Source organism: Glycine soja, chromosome 6 (genome assembly GCF_004193775.1).
Source record: "Glycine soja cultivar W05 chromosome 6, ASM419377v2, whole genome shotgun sequence".
In the NCBI taxonomy this organism is placed as follows: Eukaryota; Viridiplantae; Streptophyta; class Magnoliopsida; order Fabales; family Fabaceae; genus Glycine; species Glycine soja.
In genome coordinates, this window is record NC_041007.1 from 39,145,207 (window position 1) to 39,161,333 (window position 16,127).

The 16,127-nt window shown below is 30.9% G+C and overlaps 3 long non-coding RNA genes across 29 annotated transcripts in view; all 3 read left to right on the forward strand.

The window, feature by feature from the left end:
* Positions 1–1,866, forward strand: part of LOC114416915 — a 66,348-nt gene extending 64,482 nt beyond the window's left edge. For 24 of the 26 annotated variants that reach the window (XR_003667620.1, XR_003667625.1, XR_003667639.1 and 21 more), the window contains one exon: positions 1,810–1,865. This is a non-coding gene — a long non-coding RNA (uncharacterized LOC114416915). Of the gene's footprint in view, positions 1–1,809 lie in introns of all 26 variants that reach the window. The other 2 variants (XR_003667622.1, XR_003667626.1) reach the window with 1 other exon arrangement.
* Positions 1,867–7,024: 5,158 nt separating this feature from the next.
* LOC114416917 lies at positions 7,025–9,837 on the forward strand. 2 transcript variants are annotated; one of them, XR_003667651.1, is made up of 3 exons: positions 7,025–7,421; positions 9,492–9,705; positions 9,778–9,837. It is a non-coding gene; the product is annotated as an uncharacterized LOC114416917 (long non-coding RNA). The 2 variants fall into 2 exon arrangements; XR_003667650.1 differs by having other exon boundaries at positions 7,026–7,421; positions 9,507–9,705.
* A 329-nt stretch (positions 9,838–10,166) lies between these two features.
* Positions 10,167–10,550, forward strand: LOC114414186. Its single transcript, XR_003667150.1, has 2 exons — positions 10,167–10,207; positions 10,289–10,550. It is a non-coding gene; the product is annotated as an uncharacterized LOC114414186 (long non-coding RNA).
* The last annotated feature ends 5,577 nt before the right edge of the window (positions 10,551–16,127 follow it).

A 16,127-nucleotide genomic window follows, 5' to 3' on the forward strand; every position in this document is an offset into this window, starting at 1 on the left:
CGATTCACCTCAAGAGGAGAGAATTCTAAGAATCGAGATAGAGGAAGAACTCAAGAATATTACAGAAGGTTAGTGTGATTTTCTTTGAAATCATCACATCACTTTTCTTTTATTATATTTTCAACTATGAAGAAATTAAGAGTGTGTTTAATTATTATTTCTTTGGCTATTTTGGGATTTAGATTTGATATCTTTTAATTTGTCCGCTTTTATTAAAAAAATGGTTATAAATTATATTTTTGCAACATAGTTTATAGGCACATTAGACAACATTGAAAGTTTTTCTCATTGTGAAATTCCTGTTTGAGAAGAAAACAGTCCATACCAAAATCCCTAAATCAAATGGCGGAAGAAGAATCTGGACTACCTACAGTCAATTTGCATGCATCTCATTGTGCAGTCATAAACTTAGGGCACCAATTTTTTTTTATATTTACTTAATTTAAGAAGGATTGAAAAATAAAATTAAGGGCATTCTTTCCTCATGATTACAGGTGATCCACCTAAACAGAAGAGAAGTCAAAGAAACATTTTGAAAAGAAAATCCTCAATTTAGTTTTTTAAGGTTACATGTTTTATCACATGATACTTTCTGAAAATATTTAGTGACTACATTATTTCTTCAAAGATTTTTTTGTCATAATTTGTAGTTTTCAAAAAATTTTCTCCACAATGATTAAATTAATTTCACATTTAAGCCATTCTACCCCTACTATCATGTGTATATCAGCATGCATGGTTTTATGCCTACTTGATGATTTTCCATTCTTTGTTGTGTAATAATATTGTCACATAACTGGTTCACAACTTTACACCATTATGGGAGTGAACATATTTTAGCTAGTTTAATTTTTGTCCATAATTCTTGGCTTGGAAATATGTTCATGATCAAATAAACAGGGCCATCAAAACGAAGAAAGCAATTTAGGGTTGGAGATGATGGTAAAATATTATTTGATGAAGATGAGCTCAAAATAATCCTAGATTTTAAGAGAGGTGAGGACTATATTGAGGTTCTTTGTGGCGCTACAAACAAAAAATATGGAGATTATGTTGGGAGGCTAAAAATTAATAACGAAGGTCAATATTTCATCACTTGTGAGTGTTGCCCTAAGTGTCCCTTGGGTAAGTTTTCCACTTCAATTTCTCAATTTTTTTTATTTTGCGACAGTATAATTGATCTCTAATGTTTCAAGCAAGTATTTTTGTTTTGTATTGTTATAATTGTACAATAAAAAAATAATGGAACTGGAACTGCTGAATCTGTTGATCTTTTTTAGAGCCTTATTTTTGTTATTTAAAATAGGTTTAATAATAGTTTTATTTTGTAATTTGGAAAAAACAAATAAATAGCAGATATATAGATTTAATTTTATTAAAAAAAATATGTGAGACATAATCACTATTTCTTTTCATTTTATTTTATTAGCAATATAAATTATTATTATAAATATAATTTCGATCCTATGCATTATTTGTTGGTGGAAACGAGGGAGAACACTGAAGTTGGTGGAAACATGTTTGTTTGTAATAATCAGTGAATGTCACAATAGAAGCATTTAAGAAACATGCTTTAAGGGAAGGGAGTGGAAGGTGGAAGACAAACATCTGGGTTCATTGTGAAGACGAAGACAAAGTTCCACTCTGGAAGACACCTCTGATAAAGTATTACGCACACCAGGCAAATGTGGCTCACGTTAGCTTATATTGCATACAGTAAACTTGAATACTATAAGAAGCTTTATTCTAGTTGAGAGATCTGCTCAAATATCAATTCTAATTAATGATGTGAAAATTTTCATTTTTCAGAATAACATGCGATGATGATGAAGAGAGATTAAGTCTGAAAGCAAGCAGGGGCTGTTCTTGTTCTTCAACTTGCCAAGGCTGCTCAACTTGTTACTGTGAAGGGTGCATCAAGTGCGGCTTTGAGGATTGCAATTGCCAAGAATGCAGAGACTTTATGCTATATGCTAAACCTTAACTAGGCTCTGCAAAGTGCCATTTCTGAATTGACTCATTTGGCACCTACATGAAGACATGAAAACTATATGATGTTGCGGAGAAACTTTGGACCTCTTTATTACTGTTTAAGAAAGCTGTGACTTTTTTTCTTTTCCTTTGAAGAACTTCTAGATGGTACCATCTTGGTCTTTCATTTGATCAAATCAGAACTAGTTCTCTTTGAATAATATTGAGCTTGACATGGTACTCAACTTAAAGTTTTCTTTTTTATATTATCTTTTTATCCTACTGTGTTTTTGGAGGTGGAATGACGCTTATGCCTACAGCTGTTTCTGATCGTCTAGGATGATTAATTTATGTAACACTGCAAAATAATGCATAGACTAGTGGTATAAGGAGGTGGATTGACGCTTATTGCATTGTGTAGGAAATAACACATAGACTAGTGGTATAAGGAGGCAATTTTCACGTATCAAACTAGCTTTTAGGAGTTGAGTAAGACCTAAACCTGAATGCTAATATGGCTTCAAAATAAGGGTTGTTGTTGGCCTATTGGGTCACATGTTATTTGGCTGTTATCAAACCTCACAAAGATGCCTAATCCTGCAAAGTTCATAACTGAGACGTCCATCTCCCGACTTGCAGGGGTGACATCAACTAACTGGTAGTATGGTGAAATTATAAGTGACGACAATCCTTACCTTGAGTTAGTTTTTACAATTAAGTCCAAACCTAAATTCTGTAGATTGTGACTGCATCTCCATCGAGGTTGTTAATTGAAGCTTGAGATTTTCTTCATTCCCATTGAGTTCAAACTCAGAATTACATCATAATAAAGGGCAAACGAAGCACGTGTAGATGGAGGCGTTGGCTTTGTATGCGAGTTGCTAGTACAAGATGTTGTGGGTTAGGGTGAGGAAGGGGCGGTGAGGCTTTAGGGTGGGAGGACCTGTGGCGGAAACTATGAGGCTTTGGATTCAGTGGCAGGAGTATCAAAGGGAGCCTGATCATGAAATGTGGAGAGATTCTTACCTAATTAGGGTTCATGACATTGAGAGAAGAATGAGGCAGCTAGAGGGCAAGAGACTATGTGTTTTAGAAAATTTGACAACATTAGGTTCTTTATTAACCATTGTTAATTGACGTCAACCAACATCAGTTTTGGTCAAAAATGAAGTTAAGGGATACACACAAGATCGGTTTTTAAAATACCGATGTTAACAAAGTCCATTTGTTAACATCGGTTTTCATAAAACCAATGTTAAATTGACGATGTTAAAATCATATTTTTTTAGTAGTGTTTGGTCTCACATCATCATTATTGTAGGTTATTCTAAAAAATGAAAATTCTCCCATTATTAATTAGAATTGATATTCGAGTGACCTCACAACTAGAATATGGCTTCTTACACTATTCAAGTTTACTATATGCCATATAAGCTAATGTGAGTCACCTTATCAATCTATATACAATTTGTGTTGGCCCTAAGCTAACATACAAGAGTCGCAATATTTAGACACTCAAATAGTACATACACCCTTGATTTCTCTTTATCATTCTATCATATCATACCATTAATCAATTCAGTCATTTGTCTCTACATCTCTGATGGCGTGGATGATCCTCTCGCGTAAAGTTGTTAATTACAAATGGTCTTGAGTTTGAGTTCCAGGTATGTAGATGTTGTTAACTACCTTGAAAAATATAAAACTGAAACCTAAACTAGAAAGTTCACAAGATAATATCAATCATCCATCAACTTGAATATCATATAGCTTCAGTTGTGATTTGGGTGCACCTTACTTTTGATAAGGCCATGGATAACATGTCCAGGATTTGTTGGTCAAAGCAGCATGGTAGTTCTTAGTGTTTGGTTTGCTCTTAAGACGTAGCTTGTGCTCCTTCCTGCAACTCATGCAATGTAGGAACTCAATCCTGAGAAAATTTTGTTTCCTCGTTACAAAGTCTTTCATCTGGCCTGGTGTGTGTAATATCTTATCAGAGGTGTCTTCTGGAGTGGACCTTTGTCTTCATCTTCGCAATGAACCTTGATGTTTCTCTTCCACCTTCATTACTAGAGAAACAACATTCTACATTGGTTATTTGGGAGCAACTACATCGATTGACGACCTTCGTCACAGAGTTGATATAAGGTTGAAATAGTAAACACGTGACAATATGAAATTAATTAAATTTTATGAAATAAATATGAAATTTTCAAATATTTTCTAATTTAAAGAAAATTAGGTACACTAAACATGTTTATTTTTTAACAAATTTGACACAAATTAACCAAATTAGTAATTATTTATATGTAATTACTTTCTTTCCCAAATTAACCAAATACTATACATTGAAGATATTTAAAATAAAATAAAAATCATGTAGTCAAGCTGTATGATGATGACATAATCAACTATCATGTGGTAATTAAAATAAAGCATTAAATGCTGACACAGTACCTAAAAAATGCGTGAAGCCATATGATAGACAGTTATGGTGACCCCAACTACCAAAGAATTCAGCATATATGCCCACACGTAAGCAAGATTTTGGAAAAAGGCCTTCCATGGTACATCATATCTTGTATTTTAAGAACAAGACACAAAGCAAAGTTACTTAGTAGATATTGTAAGTATTCATTCAATCCAACCCAGTGTAAGGTTTACACACACAGAGGCAAAAAGCATTCTGCTATTTCTCAAGTTAAAAAATTAGATACTTTTAAAAGGAGAAAGTAAAAATAGACACTACTTGGAAATTGGAGTTTCTTGAGAGAACTCCTCTTTATGAATATATATAAAATGTTATTACCATCAAAATCCTTATCAAAAGACTACTTCTAAATTGTATGAAGATGAGATAAGGATATTATGTATAATAAGTAACACTAGGAAATAGTTATCAATATGAAAAATATTAGAATATGCCATAGAATACATGCGTTCATCTCAATCTCACCATTTGAAACACAATGAATAATTAAAATGGAACTTTTATGAATAGAACAATTTTATTGAGAACCAAGAAAGGTGCCAAAAAGAAAAATAACAACATGAGAGAAAATAAAAACACCTGAAAATGACTAATCAATCGAGATACTTCAACCTAAAATATAAGTGGCAACAGAGATCACCTATAATTATCAGGATTCATGGAAAGTAATGCCCGGTACAAAGCTTCGCCTTCTTCTAGGTGACCAAGCTTTACTAAAACTGAAACCTCTTGTTCTTTGTATACAAGTTTATCAACCTAGGAAGGCATATTCGGAATCAAGTTATATATCATGTATTAGTTACATTTATCAAATTCCCTAGGTTAATAAAACTAAAACATACTTACAATTTTAGATTCATTTTTGTGCAACTCCTCCAGAGCTCTCTCAAGAAACTCACATTCATCTAACAATGAGATCTGGGAAATAATATTTAGTGCAGAGAAACACCACAGGAAAAAATAATAACAGCAGTCAAACCATGAATACCACCCAAAGGTCAACCTGAGAATTAATAATGAGTATTATCATTTACTCCACCTGCTGCTTAGGTTAAGTGAATAAAATAACTGGTGCAGAAATAAGCCATATCTCACTATTACAAAAAGTAGTTTTAACATTGGCTTATTAACATCGGTTTTTTACAAAACCGATGTTAAGTTAAACGCGGTGGCATATTTGTAAATAAAGTATCATTCTTAACATCGGTTTTCCAAAAAACCGATGTTAACTAATGATGTTAACATCGGTTTTTTGGAAAACCGATGTTAACATCATTTGTTAACATCGGTTTTTCAAAAACCGATGTTAACGTATAATATGTTAACATCGGTTTTCCAAAAAACCGATGTTAATGCATACACGTTAACATCGGTTTTTCAAAAACCGATGTTAACGTGTAATATGTTAACATCGGTTTTCCAAAAAACCGATGTTAATGCATACACGTTAACATCGGTTTTTTGGAAAACCGATGTTAACATCATTAGTTAACATCGGTTTTTTGGAAAACCGATGTTAACATCATTAGTTAACATCGGTTTTCCAAAAAACCGATGTTAATATAAATTTTTTTTTAATTTTTATATATTTTAAAAAAATCATATATTGCGTTATTAATTATATTTTAATTAAAAATATATAATAATTAAGAAACAATTATAAATTCAAAAGGTAAACATTTAAAAATTAAACTAAATTTTTAAAATGAATTTCGTAAATTTAATTTTATTATTATTTAATCAACAAAATTTGATCAGATTTCGCCATATTTTTTGTTATTTGATTAAGCAAAGTTTTTTCTTCACTGCTTAAATGACCAACATACAAATGGACGTAAAATTTAATATTTTGGTTATTACCAAATGCATTGTGTTAAGAGTAAATAGTGGATGCTACTAAAAAAAAGAGTAAATAGTATATGTTAATAATTTAATTTTTTACACTAATATTTAATAATAAATTATTATGTACAATTTTTTTTCATGTTAGTTATCCTAAAAATTGTAGTAATAATAAATTTTAACTAATGAATGATATAAAAAAATTATATGGTTTCTTTATAGAAATTAAAATCTTGCGTAACTTTTTTTTGTCAAAGATCGATCTACTGCAAATGTCCAAATGTAGTGTGTGACTACTATCCAAGTAAGTGTAGGGTCGGATTGATTAATTTTTTTTATTCGTAAAAATTAAACATAAAAATATATAATAACTATTCAGCCTGGGCCCCACGCAATAGTTCATGCAAGTTGTCAAACTTTAAACAAACTCGTGAGGTTTCATATAATCGAAAAATCAATTCTTATACTTGTACTTTATATAAAAATAACAATAAAATATTTATAAATAAAATACTAATTAAATATTTTAATAATTAATAAAATAAAATAATAAATTTATAAAATATTTAAATAATTAAGTTTAGTAATAATATATAATATTTATAAAAATTATAATAATAATACATCATTTTTATTTAGAATTTAATGTTATTAATAGTGAATAAAAGTTTGATATTATTAAAAATAAAAATTTCACAGTTTGATACTATTAACTTGTTAACTCCTTATCAAATCTGCTTTACTTGAATTTATCAAATTTATTCATAGTCTAATAGAAAAGAATTTCAACTCTCGTTTCACGAGAATTAGGAAGTTATTTCCAGAGTTTGATGTTGGTGAGTTCCTGTATCCCTGTGCCACTTTTTAGCATTTTCTACAGTGCGCACGGCTTCTTATCCTTCACCATCCCATTCCTCTTCTCTTTCCCTGCCACTGAACCCAAACAAACAAGCGCTGTCGTTGGATCTCACACAACCCGATTCTCGTGCTTTTATGGATTTGCGTCGCCAAGAGAGTTTGTGATTTTCATCTTGCGAAGCGCCTTGCGGATCTGTGATCGGAATACAGGATCGTTTCAATGGCTGGGAGTAACGAGCTTAACCCCAACGATTCTAAGGTAAACGCACTCTTTGCATCTTGCTTTTCGATTGAAATATGTTTTCTGATGGAACTTTCAATTCTTGAACCGTACGACGTTTCGTGATTGCAATCTTTCCTCTTTCAGTTCCGATTGATTCTCTTTTTTCTTCTGTTCTGTTTTTTTTTTATTTAAATGACTTTTTGTGTGATTTTTTTTTTTTGTGGTTTTTTTAAATATCTTTTAGGTGTTGCACTGAAATGAAACGTGAATCACTCTTGTATTGATGATTCTTCGTCATTGTTTTGGGATTTGAGTTTGAATATGTTTTGATTTCTTTGAAGAGTTGGTTGAGCTTTGTTCTGTTGGCGCATTAGTTTTCAGTTTTGGTTGGATCAATTCCTGGTTCTACCTAACACAGTTTCACTGTTTAGGGTTTGTTACTTAATGAGCGGATTTTGGCAGTTTGATTCATCAGTTTCCCCAAAATTATGGGGTTTATTTGGATTTATTCTCGGTTTCTGATTATCCTCAGTTTGATTTATTTTTTCTCATTATCCTCTAATTTTTAAAAAAATAATTAAAATTGATATAAAATTTAATGTAGATGGTGGTTCCGCTGAATATGTGGGTTCTGATCTCAAATTTCAAGTTGGCATACAATCTTTTTTTTATATCATCAATCAAGTTACTAAAACGTTTTTTTTATTTCCTTTTTTATTATATGAAAATAATATATAAATAAGTAGTAAAGCTATAATTTCTGTTTTATAAATGCGCGTTGCTTGACTTTGGGTGCCAAAATCACGTTCGCAAGCTCCAATTGGCTCCCCCCGTATAGCCAAAAAGATAATGAAAGAAAAGGTTAATTTTTGAAATAATTAAACAAGTTCATCTGCTTTAAAATTTTAAAACTAAGCAGTCACTATATATATACCTTTACACGTATGACTCTAATTCAGTTTTTTAAAAAAAGAAAGAAAAATGAAAGAGTACTCAAGCAAACAAAACTGTTAATCATTCACCGCAAAATAATGAATATAATAATAAATTTGTTTCAAAGATTAACTTGGATTAAATGTTAAAATATTTTATATTATTATTGTTGAAGAATTTGCAATACACATATTATATGTTCTTTATGAGTATGTTAGATTTATTTATACTTAACTTTCAATATACTTGTAAAACATTTTACGATCGAATGATGCAATGTTCTAATTTATCATTTTTTTTTTGTATACTTCATTCGGAAGTTGCTAAACTTTTTTTAAAAAAAATTGCGAATGAAATATTTTTTTATAATTAAAATTGCTAAACTTTTCTGATTATCCTCAGTTTGATTTATTTTTTCTCATTATCCTCTAATTTTTAAAAAAATAATTAAAAACTTTTTTTTATAATTAAACTTTTTTTATAATTAAAAACTTTTTTTATAACCTCACGAGTTTGTTTAAAGTTTGTCAAAGTAGTATTGATTTGGTTTAAAGTTACGTTTGAAAATTTTAAGTGATAACCAACAATGGTCTGATTATGCTGTTGAAAATGTAGGCTTGATAGTTTGAGTATGATTATAATGCATGGAAACTAATTGCTACTAGTATTAAATGCTTCATTATATTTAAGTCTAAGTTAATCTTCACCTGTCACAGTTCAGCAGAACCTTGCACTTTAAATAGACAAATTAAATACCTGGTGAATAAGATTAGGTCCATAAGCAGATTGAATAAAGTATGTGAACTTATGTCGGAACAAAATACAAAAGAACAATACAAGTTGTTGCTGTAGTTAATATCCCTAGAATCTGAAAGCCCTAGTTGAACCCTTGATTAATAGTACTTCTATCAACAAGATTTCTTGCTCTCACGGGTTTAGCCAATATGGAACATAGAGTACATTGTTTCCACTAATATAGAGTACATTGGGATATGCTTCCTGGATAGTGAATTTCTAGCATGCATCAAGTATTAATAACTCTACTAGTGCAGTCAGATTCTTAATTAAGGTCGCCATGATAGTCCGGTTCATAATGCTCCATTGGTTTTTGTGTGTACTGTGTTGTCCCGTTGCTGTTGATTCTTTCCTTTTTTTGTATTAAAAAGGTTTCAGTCTCTTTATGCTCAGGTTTCTCTTACTCAGTGTATATAAAGGTCGCCATGATAGTCCGGTTCATAATGCTCCATTGGAATTCTGATGTGTATGGATTCCTCGAGCCACAGTCCATTCAGAGATCTGGACAATCACAATTTGAATCCGAAAGTTACATCAAGAGTTGGATACAGAGTTCAAAACGAGATGTTTACCTTGGAGCCTATCTGAATAGGTAAGTCAAACACAATAATTGAATTTAAATAATCTATACTACTACAATAAACTATATTCGTCTCTACTGCAGTGGACACTGGCAAATGGTCGTCATTCTACCTAAGGAAAACCTAGTTGTCTGGTTTTGTTCTTTGCATAACAGGCCAGACAACTACCTTAAGGGAATAATTAACAGGTCAGTATTGTTTTCAATACATTTTCATTGGCATAACTCAACAACATCAATATTTTAATGTTCCTTATATTCAACACTAGTGCTTTGAAAGGACTTGATGATACTCCACAACCGAAATCCAAGGCTGGTACGTGATTTAAATAAAAGTTCTACTTATATATATTTTATGTGTGTGTACACTAATTGTAGTTAACGTTTAATTAATATCCAAATTTCATTATGTATTTAGTGTAATAGACAAAAAGGAATCACTGAATGTGGCTACTACGTGATGCACTGGATGTCCACGATAATCTTAGGATCTTTCAGGAATAATTGGGAGACGGTAATTGTTTATTACAAACAAATTTGGTTTTTTTATAATTGTTATTACATTATTAATTTATTTTTTTATTTCATCATGCAGTATTTTAATGAAGTTAGACCATTGGAAGCAGAAAGATTTAAGGCACTTCGCATACAGTGGGCACAATATTATCTAAAAGTTAGAAATCAAACATAGGATGTTAGGCAACTATGTAACTTTAGGTTAATAAATTAGTTTACGTACTTTGCATTATATTTTTTACAATTGTTGTTTCATCTTAACATTGAACAACCTTTGTTGATAGCTAGTTTTTTGCTAAAATCTATTTGAAAACTGAATGCAAATGATATATGTTGTGTGCTGTGTGGTCTGATTTTAAATTTACAGGTTAAATTTTGGTTTTTTGTAAAAACAAAGACATTATATAAAAAAAATTCCTGAAAACATCGGTTTTTTATAAAAACCGATGTTAACTGTCAATAGCAACACATTCGTTAACATCGGTTTTTTAAAAAAACCGATGTTAACTGTCAACAATAACACATTCGTTAACATCGGTTTTCTGTAAAAAAACCGATGTTAAAATTCAATAATAACACATTCGTTAACATCGGTTTTTTATAAAAACCGATGTTAACGTGGGTTAACATCGGTTTTTTGAAAAAACCGATGTTAACTATCAATAGTAACACATCCGTTAACATCAGTTTTTTGAAAAAACCGATGTTAACCCACGTTAACATCGGTTTTCATAAAAACCGATGTTAACTGTGAATAGTAACACATTCGTTAACATCGGTTTTTTATAAAAACCGATGTTAATTGTCAATAATAACACATTCGTTAACATCGGTTTTTTATAAAAACCGATGTTAACTGTCAACAATAACACATTTGTTAACATCGGTTTTTTATAAAAACCGATGTTAACGAACGTTAACATCGGTTTTCTGTAAAAAACCGATGTTAACTGTCAACAGTAACACATTCGTTAACATCGGTTTTTTGTAAAAACCGATGTTAACTTTCAATATTAATATACATTTTCTGGGTGTAATTCATATTAGCAACATCGGTTATTTATATAACTGATGTTGGTAATTTTACTTTAACATCGGTTTTTGAAAAACCGATGTTAACGATAATATTATCAACGTCGGTACTTTCAACATCGGTTGAAAAACCGATGTTGAAAGTCATAAATAACCGATGTAGAAAGCATATTTTCTAATAGTGTCTGTTGGACATATAAATTCTTAAATTCAAACCACTGGGTTTTTAGAACCTTTATTTAACCTTAAAACAAGCATAACATAATTTTAATATACCGTATAGAAGAACCCATGATGAACATGTCATTAAAAAATACTGAAAATTATTAATTATTTATTGAATGTGATATAATTATTTTGTGTTATGTATTAAAACATGTTTATAATATATTAAAAACATTCTACTCTATAAAATGTACATAGTTGGTGTAAAAAAATTTTCCGCATACATATCTAATAATAAAATTTTGTCGTTTTCTCGTAACAAATCTATTCATTTATAAATATAATATATGAGTATATTTGTCTAAACTCTATATATTTTAAAAAATAAATTCTATCTATTTTGTATGAAAACGCTCATATAAGACACTTATTTTAATTTTTTTTTTAAGATTAAACAAATTTATCCTTATATACATGTGTGTGTGTATATATATATATATATTTATTTGAAATTTCTTATATATATGTGTGTAAAAATATTTTACACACAAGGGGATACATAAAGTGAGAATAGTATTTGTAATAAGAAGATATGAGAAGTAAATTTAGATTATACAATCTTGTACGTGGATAATTATGCTTATATAATCTCTTAAAAAGTTATGTCACATTATCTTTAATCTTAATATTGCATGATTTGATCCGATACTTAATTAATCATGATTATCTCACTTTCTCATATAAGAGTCCCTTCAATTCACTCTATATACTCACATATGACCATACTTAATTAATCATGATTATCTCACTTTCTCATATAAAAGTCCCTTCAATTCACTCTATATACTCACATATGACCATATATGTATAAATTTAACTCGTAAAAATAATCTCTACTACCATGACAGGGTTTAGCGTGCACTGTTTAAGGCTGCTTGCGACAAGTCACAACTTAAATATGTTAAGTTTCTGCAGTGTTTGTTTTACCTATACATTTAAAAAGTGTTAAAACTCAATAGTACCAATTATCATTCATCAAAGTAGTTAATTAAATATTACAGTAGATACTCAACTTGTACAAATAATATCAAAATAGTTATACTTGCTAATGTTACGGAACATAAATTGTGAGTGTAAAAAATTAATTTAATTTACATTATGCACTCAACCTTTCACATTATGTTATCCACACTTTTTTTACGAGAATATGTTATCCACTCTTACTTATAAGGATTATAATGAGTTTTCCTCTAAGGTCCTAAGGTGAAATTCCTCCCATGATATGGCCTTTCTTTGTGCACTTCAAAATTCAGAACGGAAGGAGACCAGAAGGAGATTTTCATTCACCTTTCCCCTTAATCCAGCCCAAGTTCTAATGTGATAAATAATTATAGTTTAAGCACATCCTGTTATCATTTTCAGTAAAATAGAAAATAGAAGACAAAAAAAAAAAAACACCTCCACTTGTTAAACAAACTAACATTATGATTTTTAAACTTAAGTACATGCCAGCAAAATCAAAGACTAACATCCAAGTTAAATTTATTGATTATAGAGAAGCAACTAAAGGAAAATGCATTTAAGATGCTACCTGTAGGAGTGATAGGTCACAAAGAATTTCAATATTGTTGGGATCAATTCTCAGTGCATAAACATGCCAGCAAACATGAATTTTATGTTGGACGTGCACGTTACGTTCACGTTGTACGTTCTTTCTACATTTTATTATTTTGGAAAATTTAGTTATTTTTGAATCTGGTCCATTTTCCATCCACATTCAACCCATATCTTTGCAAATATATTTGTAACCACCTTCAGTAACAAATCACATACCCATCCTTTATCTCACGTACTGATAACTTCTTATCTCACGTACTGATAACTTCCTATCTCACATTCTGATAACAAGTTGAGAGCTCTGTGATGGACAACCTCTATAAATAGGATGGGGTGCTCTCAGTTTTGTATCACCAAACCCACTTCTCTATTCAGAAAAAATACACCATCTATTCAAAGTGAGTAAAGCTCTGGAAGAACAAAACTGTCTTTCAGGTTCGTGTGTGCGCCGCTTTCCGTTCAATTTGCAATGGCTGGAGGTACGCTCGTAATATATTTAATTTCCGCTGTTTGATCTAAATATGTCATTTAAATTGATTTGCATGTTTAGATCAGTATATGTATATTTTTACATTTGGAATCAGAGCCACATAATACCTCTACCTTGCCTTTATTATGCTTTGTTCAATTAAAGAAGAAACATGAACATTCAGCGTTAAGCAATTTTTTTTTTCAATATTAAAAGTTGTGGCTGAATTTTATATTTAAATATCAAAAGTTTGAACGTCTTTGAGAAAGCGTAGAAGGGAAGCGAAACTAACTTTTATATATTAAATAATCTGTTACGCTGAGAGGATGAAGATGTACATGCGCATGTTTACTGATGTGAAATTGTTAATATATATTGTTTTCTGAAAATTCTAAACAAAGCATGCCTTGATCCAGTGGTTGATGTGGTTAGTATCACCCTTTTGTTGTGTGTTCGAATCTCATTGCTACCTTTGTTGTTTGTTTTCCTTTTAATAGGAATGTATAAATGAATCGAAAACGCCTTGGGCTTGCCTTGAACCCTTGCCCTGCAGCATGAAAGGACTCCCTTTGCCACTAGGCTGCTACAATTTAATTGTTTATTAGGTGCAGTTGACGTGTATTTATAACTTCTGAATGTGTCTCTAAGTTATGCTAAACATGCAATATTATGTTAAATATTGGTATGCATTGGATTTGATCCTTTAAAGTTTATTACGTGTTGAATGAATATACGTACAATGTTATTTTGAATTGGTATACATGTAATTTTTATGATTCAATATTGAGCACATTTGCATTATTAAGTATGTTTATGCAAAGATTATTTTTGAATGTTAAGTGATTAATATAATTTTATTAAATTAGAGAATAGCCACAGCATCTTTAACTGAGTAAAATTATATGTTAAATTTATAATCACATTAGAAATATTAATTGTGATTAATCATAAGTAATGTGATGAAATCTACGCACAGGAATTTTGTTATATTTCTATAATTAATTAGGATAAAATATTAAATTATATTTCTTGATTTACCCACAAAAATTAAGGAAAAGAACATGATTTAATAGTTTTATCATAAAGTTGCATGATGAATCTAATTGAGTAGGACTTTAGCCCACAGGCAAGTTTTGTGTCACTAGATTCATATATTGAGACATGATTTGCATTGGCAAAACATGACATTTGTTTAGTCTCAAATTTTCTTAATGAGCATGTGTGTTTGTTTGCAGTTTCACAATCTATGAATATTTCTTGTGACCTTCCCATTTTGAAAGATGATAACTATAAGGTTTGGAAGGAAAGAGTTCTCCTTCATTTGGGCTGGATGGATATTGACTATGCTATAAGGAAGGATGAGTCACCGGCTATTACTGAAACTAGCAAACCTGATGCTGTTGATCTTTATGAAAAGTGGGAGAGATCTAATCGTCTCTCCGTTATGTTCATAAAAACCAACATATCAGCTAGTATCCGGGGTTCAATTGACCAACATGATAAGGTCAGAGATCTGTTGAAAGCCATTGATGAACAGTTTACGACCTCTGAGAAGTCGCTAGCTAGCACACTCATTATGCAATTCTCTTCCATTAAGCTTACTGGAACGAGAGGTGTGCGTGAACATATCATGCGCTTAAGGGACATAGTGGCTTAGTTGAAAACCCTGGAAGTTACCATGTCTGAATCCTTCCTGGTACATTTCATTTTGTGCACCCTACCTCAACAGTATACACCCTTCAAAATCTCCTACAACACACATAAGGATAAATGGTCTATTAATGAATTGATGACCATGTGTGTTCAAGAAGAGGAGAGATTGATAATGGAAGAGGGTGAGAAGGTAAATTTGACTACTTCTACTTCTGGAAAGGATAGGAAGAAGTCTGTAGGCAACAATAAAGGAAGGATTCCGACTCAACCAACAATTAAAAAGGAGTCAAAGTGTTTCTTCTGTAAAAAGAAAGGACACATGAAGAAGGACTGCCCCAAATTTAAAAGTTGGTTTGAGAAGAAAGGTACACCATTTACCTTCATTTGTTATGAATCTAATATGATTAATGTGAATCATAATACATGGTGGATTGACTCTGGTTCTACAATCCATGTTTCTAATACCTTGCAGGGTATGAAAAGTCTAAGGAAGCCAGTAGGAAGTGAGCAGTGCATCTACTCAGGGAGTAGGATGAGCTCGCATGTAGAGGCCATTGGAACGTGCGTCTTAGTTTTAAGTAGTGGCTTTAAATTACATTTGGAGAAAGTTTTTTATGTTCCTAGTTTCTGTAAAAACTTAATTTCTGTTTCTAAACTTGCACCTTTGGGATTTTATTTTAATTTTACAGACTTTGGTTTTAATTTACTAAATAAATCTGAAATTATTGGTTGTGGTCAATTAGTTGATGGTCTTTATTCGATTGAATTGAAAAACGACGCTACTTCTATGCATGTTTCTGTTGGGTTAAAATGATGTATTGTGAATGAAGAATCCTCTATGTTGTGGCACCAGAAATTAGGACATATCTCTATTGAGAGAATCAAGCGATTAGTAAATGAAGGAGTACTTAGTACTTTGGATTTCGCTGATTTTGAGACTTGTGTAGATTGCATTAAGGGTAAGCAAACTAACAAGTCTAAA